Here is a 7,500-nt window from a genome sequence, read left to right as displayed (position 1 = left end):
CAACTCTGATTGCTTCTTGTTCTCTGCATTTACACAATGTCTTACCTTTTTATCAATACTGAATATCACACATGCACATGTCTAGGGCAGATCAAATGTTTGCCGCACATACTCTTGCTACGTTTTAATTGTGATCTCAGCTAACCTTTCCCAGTCTACAATTCTCAATGAAACTATATTTATACGATACATATTTTATCTATTGTTTTGGGGATGAGGTGTGAAAAGCAGAGGCAAATTCAGATAAGTTGAGACTAGGTTACTTACTTAAGATGAGGCTTATCAAAGTTACAACTCGACGGTTTACTAAGATGCATTTTTTTAGTATAGCTGTAATAGTTTTTGATGCACTTAAATAATGAATGCAGTGAGTAGACAATCACCAGTGTAGTGGGAACTGGTTGAGCTCTAAAATAAAAATTACTGTTTAGTAATTACAGTTTAGAACGAAATTACCATACAAGTAATATTCGTATTATTAATTGCGTCTTCAGATTATATTTTCCCCTGGAAGATGTGTGGAACTCGAATTCAATCGAAGCATTATCTGATGCCAAATGCAAAATCCTTTCTTGAACTAAAACTCTCCAGTTCATGAGATCATTTCCCAATGATCTCGTGTGCTGGAGACAATTTCGGTTCAGTCTGTTAGAATTTTCCAATCTACATTCAACATTGCTCAAACAGTTTATGAATGTCTGCATCTTAGGTTCAAAATGTTCAGCAATAGAACTATTGTTAATGTAGTTAAGTAAATTGATATTCTGACACCACTAACATAGGAGAGATGAATGTTATTGTACAAAAGTATGGTGGAGTACAAAAATCATCCAATGAAGGACGGCATTTCAGCTCGGTATTGAAGTGTTGCTTCTACAGTGACAAACATTATAAAGAAGGCTCATATCCGAGATTTGGTAGTATAATTGTCATAATATATTAAAAAGATAGTTTTTCTTTAAATTTTTATTTATTTCGAAGGTAGGCATTTACTACTATGACTAGTGAAAGTAGAATTGGCAGAGGTTTGCCTGATAAACAACTAAAACAACGTCATATACACAGACATGCAGGGAGTAAGTAGACACCTTTAATTTTCAAAATCTTTTATTTGATATTAATTGGTTGAAGGAGAGGTTTTCTTCTAGCTTTTCGTCCACAATACCCAAGCTTATGCAGCTATGTAACACACGTTCTTGGACTAACTTCTAGCTGTTTTGCAATGTCAGAAGCCTTCGAACGGGGTTCGTTTTCCACAATTCTCTTCAAACAGTGAAGCTTCCTTTCCGAGGGCTCAGGTCGGCTTGGACGAGAATCTGTTGATTCTTTTCCTTGGATTTTGAATTGCACTATAATTGTATTAACAGTAGCAAGAGGGATTTGAAGATTTTTCGGTAATTTTTCGCTGGCTAAGACCAGCTTCAGATTGCCCAACAATTCGACCTCTTTGAAAATCTGACAGTTCTGCCGAATTTCTTGTATGTGGTTTGGTTACTCTTCGCAAATGTTTAATATAATGGCACTTGGAATGAAAAAGAATAATTACATTGTAAATTCTAACATATTAAGACGCTTAGATCAAACATTTTGAAAATTAAATGTGTCTATTTACTTCCTGCATGTCTGTGTACACATGTACGCACATGTATGTATATATATATATATATATATATATATATATATATATATATACACACACACACACACACACACACACACACACACACACACACACACACACACACACACACACACACACACACACACACATAGGGACATGCTCTAGATAAAAGAAGCTAAACTCCACCTGAAAATTGCTAAGCCTCCAATCTTAGGTGCCACCTATCCCCGATAGAAACCAATTTTTCTGCTTTTTCTGAATCTTGTTTTCATTAAATTGGAATACTCTTGTACTATTAACTTGCATTATATTTTCATCATCTTTGTATGAATGCTTCTTGGAAACATTATTTATTCTTATACTACTTAAATTCGTGCTGGCATTCGTTTTCCTATAGTTTTCCTCTTTACAGAAGAAAAAAGGGAAAATAAACATTTACATACATATACACGAAAATATTACACTCTCTTCTAAATTTTATTTTTTAACTTATATATACACAATATATAATTCTGGTGGAAGAATTCACAAAATACCATCGGACAAAATACCTTGCGGTGTTTAGTTCCGATTTGTTTATGTTCTGTGTTCAAATTTCGCCGAGGTCAAGTCTGCCTTTTATCTTTCTGGTGTCATCGATGAAATAAAGTACCTGACAAGAATTGAACACGATTCAATATTCCTATAGTTCTATAAAACACCCTGGATGTGAATGGGATTATAGTTGAAGACTAAAGCAAAGATCTACCTTCGTTAGTCAAGTCAAAAGCGCATATTTACCAGAAATGTTTAAATTCTTACTAACTTTTATTAAACTCCCCCGTTTAGGAAATTAGGAAATTAATGGAAGGGACTGACTACCGTTTATATTTCTCCAATAACTCCATCGGATGGTCGAAATTCTATCTTCATTGTTTCTGCGGCACTTTCGTAGTTGATATTTCAATTACCATGGTTTTATCCCAATTGTTTGAGGTGAGTGCCATTAATTTCATCATGACTAAGATGAGGAGGATGGTGATGCTGATGATTATCACCATCATCAACACCATCTTCTTTCTATTTCATCTGCACCTTCTCTTTCTATTTTCCTTCCTCGTTTTCATCATTATCATGATACCTACTGTTCCTATTTTATTGTTTTCACATATTCAAAAATAAATTAAGTAAAATTTCAGATATATATATAAAAAAATAGATGAAGTTTCTAATTCTGACATTTTAAAACCTAGTTTATTCTAAAATACATCGTAATAAATGCTAATTTCTTGCCATGTGACAGCAATTACAGTAAACGAACACCACCAGACGGGATTATAGAAAAACATTTGTGTGAACTCGAATAATAAGTAATTCAATGTTACCAAAAGGAGAGTTCCTTGGCTCGAATTAGTAAAAGAAAGAAAGTAAATCTCAGATATCCAGAGAGCAAGCAATAACGAGCTGAAATTGAAATAATATATATATATAAACTTTAAATATTTTCAGTCTGATATCGTCAAATACATTTTATTGAAATATATTTTGATAACTAACACACAATATGAAATAGTTTACAAAGTAGGCCATATAATAATAATAATAATAATAATAATAATAATAATAATAATAATAATAATAATAATAATAATCTTATAGAATTTTATGAGTCAGTGTGACCATGAGATAGAGAATAAGAAACCAGATATAGTGTTAATTGAGAAATAAAGCAAACGATGCTGTATCATAGATATAGCATGCCCGGCTGACAACAAGGTATGCGATAAGGAAGGAAGAAAAATCGATAGATATAACAGGTTAGCTTGGGAGGTTAAGCAGTTGTGGTTGCTGAAAAAGGTGGCAGTATTACAATTGTTGGAGCCCTGGGAGTACATGGAACAAATAGGAGCTGCAATAAGGGCAGAGCACTTGCAGAAAACAGCACCGTTTGGAACCGCTCGAATACTCCGGATGGTGCTCGAAAAATAAGGGGTGTTACCTTAGTTCATTGGTAGTGAACAGCCAACACCGTAGTAAATCTCCATCGTTAGAAACTGTACAAAGACAATATAATAATGATAATAATAATAATATAATAATAATAATAATAATAATAATAATAATAATAATAATAATTCTTACGTTGATATGTAAAAAAGCAAATGAAAATAATAAAGCCGTTATGTATTCTGTGATGAAATGTTGCTATGTCAAATAGCTTTGTATATAGACGAAACTTAACGCAAAATACAATTTAAAGTTATATTCTAAAAGCAATGTTAACGTAAGTTTTGCGGTTCATACAAGCCGAAAACTGTATTTTATCTGAATAGGTATTCATAAATATTCTATCAATTGATATAGTACTTACCAATAAATGCTGAAGTGATCAATTATTATTTGGTTGAAGACTTGTATGTATTTATTAATCAAAGGGGAAATATAACTTCTCTTTATACTCTAATTATGGAAGTTTTATGTAACAAACATTAATGAAAAATGAGATTAACTTTAATTAAATGCTTCTGAAATACCTAAACATAGACAATACTAAGAGAACCAAACATTTATACAGATTACTTGAAAGCTTGTACTGAAATATTCCTGGATGATTTCATGAGATAATTCTTGTATTCCATTCATTATTAAAGCTAAATTATTTTATAAAAGCCGTCCCAAACGTTAAAACAAACATGGAATATCAAATGTTTAAACATATCAAAACCAAAACTATTTACTGTTAAATTTGATCATTTCAAAGGATTAAACATTCAAAAGTAATATAAAGAGGTACAAAGATAAGATATTTAGATTGACCGAAAATCCCTTCTGATTACATTTCTGGGTTCATTTCCTGCTAAAATCACGTTCATCAATAAAATTATCAATTAAATAATTTCTTGTAGATTGCATGATCGATGATATTGATTATGACTTCCTTATAAAGATATCATGTCATTTTAAAATTAAATTACTTCTATAATAAAAAAAAAAGTAGAGCATTGTAAAGATAATTCGCCGAATCAATAGTCTGGAGAGTTCAGGCCATTATAAAATTTTTAAAAATGTAAACCAATAAAAACTGAAGTAGAACATATTTATAGAAATTCTTTTTCTGTAAGCTGCATAGATATAGATAAATATCCCATATTGCATAGTATTATATGCCTCTAGATGTTTCTAGTTTGAAATCTTCTCTTAGGACAGTGGTTCCCAAATGATGCGCGGCGGAACACAAAAGTGCAAACGAGATGCAGAAAGGCACGCCATAAAAATAATAAAATTATATTCAAAATGTGCAAAATACAAGCTAATATTCTTATAAAGCCTTGATAATTATGCTTTATTTACTGAATTGAGAAATGAGAACTCAATAATGATCAGTAATTTAAATTAGACTAAAAGTATTTCAATAGCTTTTGATACATTTTTTGAATTTGTGCGTAAAGTGCATATTTTATTTGCTCTGAAGTGCGCCGCAACTAATCACTGTTTGAGAATCACTTTCTAAGAAGGCGTAGTTACATTTGGATACCACAATATATTTTTGATTCCATAATTTTAACGCATGCATGTAAGAGATATTCATTTACTTGTAAATATCAGCAGATTTGTCATTCAAAAACAATAGTATAACTAGCTACCTTCCAGATATCCAGCATAACGACATACAAAGACTACGTATATCAAGTTATGACATTTTTCTTCTTGAACATTCGTAGCCCGATAAAATTACTCAGAAATATATGTGTATGTTCACTAACAAATATTGATTCAATTAAATGTACTGAATCAAAAAGATATCATCTATATAAACATCTCTTCCTTCCCTTTTTGCTCGCTCTTTCTCTCTCCCCCTCGCTGTATAATATATATATATATAATACACAGACACACGCACGCACACACACACATATACGCATACTAATATTTGCATATATATATATATACCTCTGCACACACATTCACATATATGTAAATACATATGTTTGTGTATGTATATATATATCCACATATATTTAAACATATGAATATATATATATGCGCATACATCTCTCTCTCTCTCTCTCTCTCTCTCTCTCTCCTCTCTCTCTCTCTCTCTCTCTCTCTTTCTCTCTGTATATATATATATATATATATATATGCACATATATCTATATCGATTTATATATATATATATATGTGTGTATATATATACATACACATGTAAAAACGCATCCTGCTTTGAAACAAGTCAAAGTATGAAAAGATATGTATGAAAATTTTATATTGAATATAAAATTCAAGAAAGCCAAAGTAACGAACGCTGAAAGGAACAATCGTATAGTGGATGTATTTGATGTCAGGATGATCTTTTTGAAAGAATCGACATCAAATCTGAAGACATAATTTCGTAAAGAGACGACAATCAAAGATGTCCAGTCAAAGTTTCGTGTCTGCCTTATGATAGAGTTGATTGTACAAGGCAAACTTACCAAAAATTTACCAAAACCTTTTTCGTCACGAACAAAAAAAAACAAAACAGTCTGTTGCAAAGAAAGTTTGCGCATACGCAAGTATAAATGCATACATACATACATATATATCCATGTAGATTTATGCATATATATGTATGTATTTATATATGTGTATACGTGTATATATTTCGATATATATGTATGTATATATTATATATATATGTATATATATTATATATATATATATTATATATTTATATATATATATATATATGATATATATATATATATATATATAATATATATATATATATATATATATATATATATATATATATATATATATATATATATATATATATATATAATATATATATATATATATATATATATTCATGTATACATTCATGTATACATATACACACACACATATGTATATACATACATATATACATAGTCATACTTACTTACATACATACATACATATATTCTTATAAAATTAACTTTCCACTGAAACAAGAACCTATACTTACAACTGAAATAGTATCTTCTCATATAGAAATATATTTACAAGCACGTTCAAAATAATTTGGGTCTGAACGATGCGCTCCCTTTTTATCTTTTTAATCGTTTTCGTTTTTTCAATTCTATTTCTGTATTTTTGTTTTATCTTCTGTATATTGTTATTTTCACGGTTCTATTAAAATATTATAAAAACAAAGCGAATTCAGAATTTGAAATCGAGTCTTTCTTTACTCTCTTTATTCTTTTACTCTTTTACTTGTTTCAGTCATTTGACTGCGGCCATGCTGGAGCACCGCCTTTAGTCGAGCAAATCGACCCCGGGACTTATTCTTTGTAAGCCCAGTACTTATTCTATCGGTCTCTTTTGCCGAACTGCTAAGTGACAGGGACGTAAACACACCAGCATCGGTTGTCAAGCAATGCTAGGGGGACAAACACAGACACACAAACATATATACACACACTTAAATATATATACATATATACGACAGGCTTCTTTCAGTTTCCGTCTACCAAATCCACTCACAAGGCATTGGTCGGCCCGGGGCTATAGCAGAAGACACTTGTCCAAGATGCCACGCAGTGGGACTGAACCCGGAACCATGTGGTTGGTTAGCTAGCTACTTACCACACAGCCACTCCTGCGCCTATGGCACTCTTTTAAAATGTTTATGGCACTCTTTATGGCACTCTTTTGAAATGTTGTCTTAGTCTACTAAGAATTTTCTTCCCACATTTCGAAATGATAAAATATTCGGGATATGTTTCGGGATTTAAATTTATTTAGATGTATTTCTGAGAAGGATGATCAGTATTCTTGCAGTAAAATATTATGCATAGAATGCCTAAGTAAGGAACATATTTTTTTAACTTATCATTTGTTCAAAATCTAGCTTCCAAGAACGTAACGCCTCTCTA

At 31.1% G+C, this 7,500-nt stretch overlaps 1 long non-coding RNA gene across 3 annotated transcripts in view; it reads right to left on the bottom strand.

The window, feature by feature from the left end:
* Window positions 1-4,024: 4,024 nt before the first annotated feature.
* LOC118766750 overlaps window positions 4,025-7,500 on the bottom strand; it is a 20,271-nt gene continuing 16,795 nt past the window's right edge. For 2 of the 3 annotated variants that reach the window (XR_005002660.1, XR_005002659.1), the window contains exons 2-3: window positions 5,652-5,677; window positions 4,025-5,451 (exon numbers count right to left, since the gene is read on the bottom strand). This is a non-coding gene — a long non-coding RNA (uncharacterized LOC118766750). Of the gene's footprint in view, window positions 5,452-5,651; window positions 5,685-7,500 lie in introns of those variants that run through there. The other variant, XR_005002658.1, reaches the window with a different exon arrangement.

The sequence above is a fragment of the Octopus sinensis genome, linkage group LG17 (assembly GCF_006345805.1).
Source record: "Octopus sinensis linkage group LG17, ASM634580v1, whole genome shotgun sequence".
Classification (NCBI taxonomy): Eukaryota; Metazoa; Mollusca; class Cephalopoda; order Octopoda; family Octopodidae; genus Octopus; species Octopus sinensis.
Note: the sequence above shows the minus strand (reverse complement) of the source record. Positions and strands in the feature narration are given on the sequence as shown.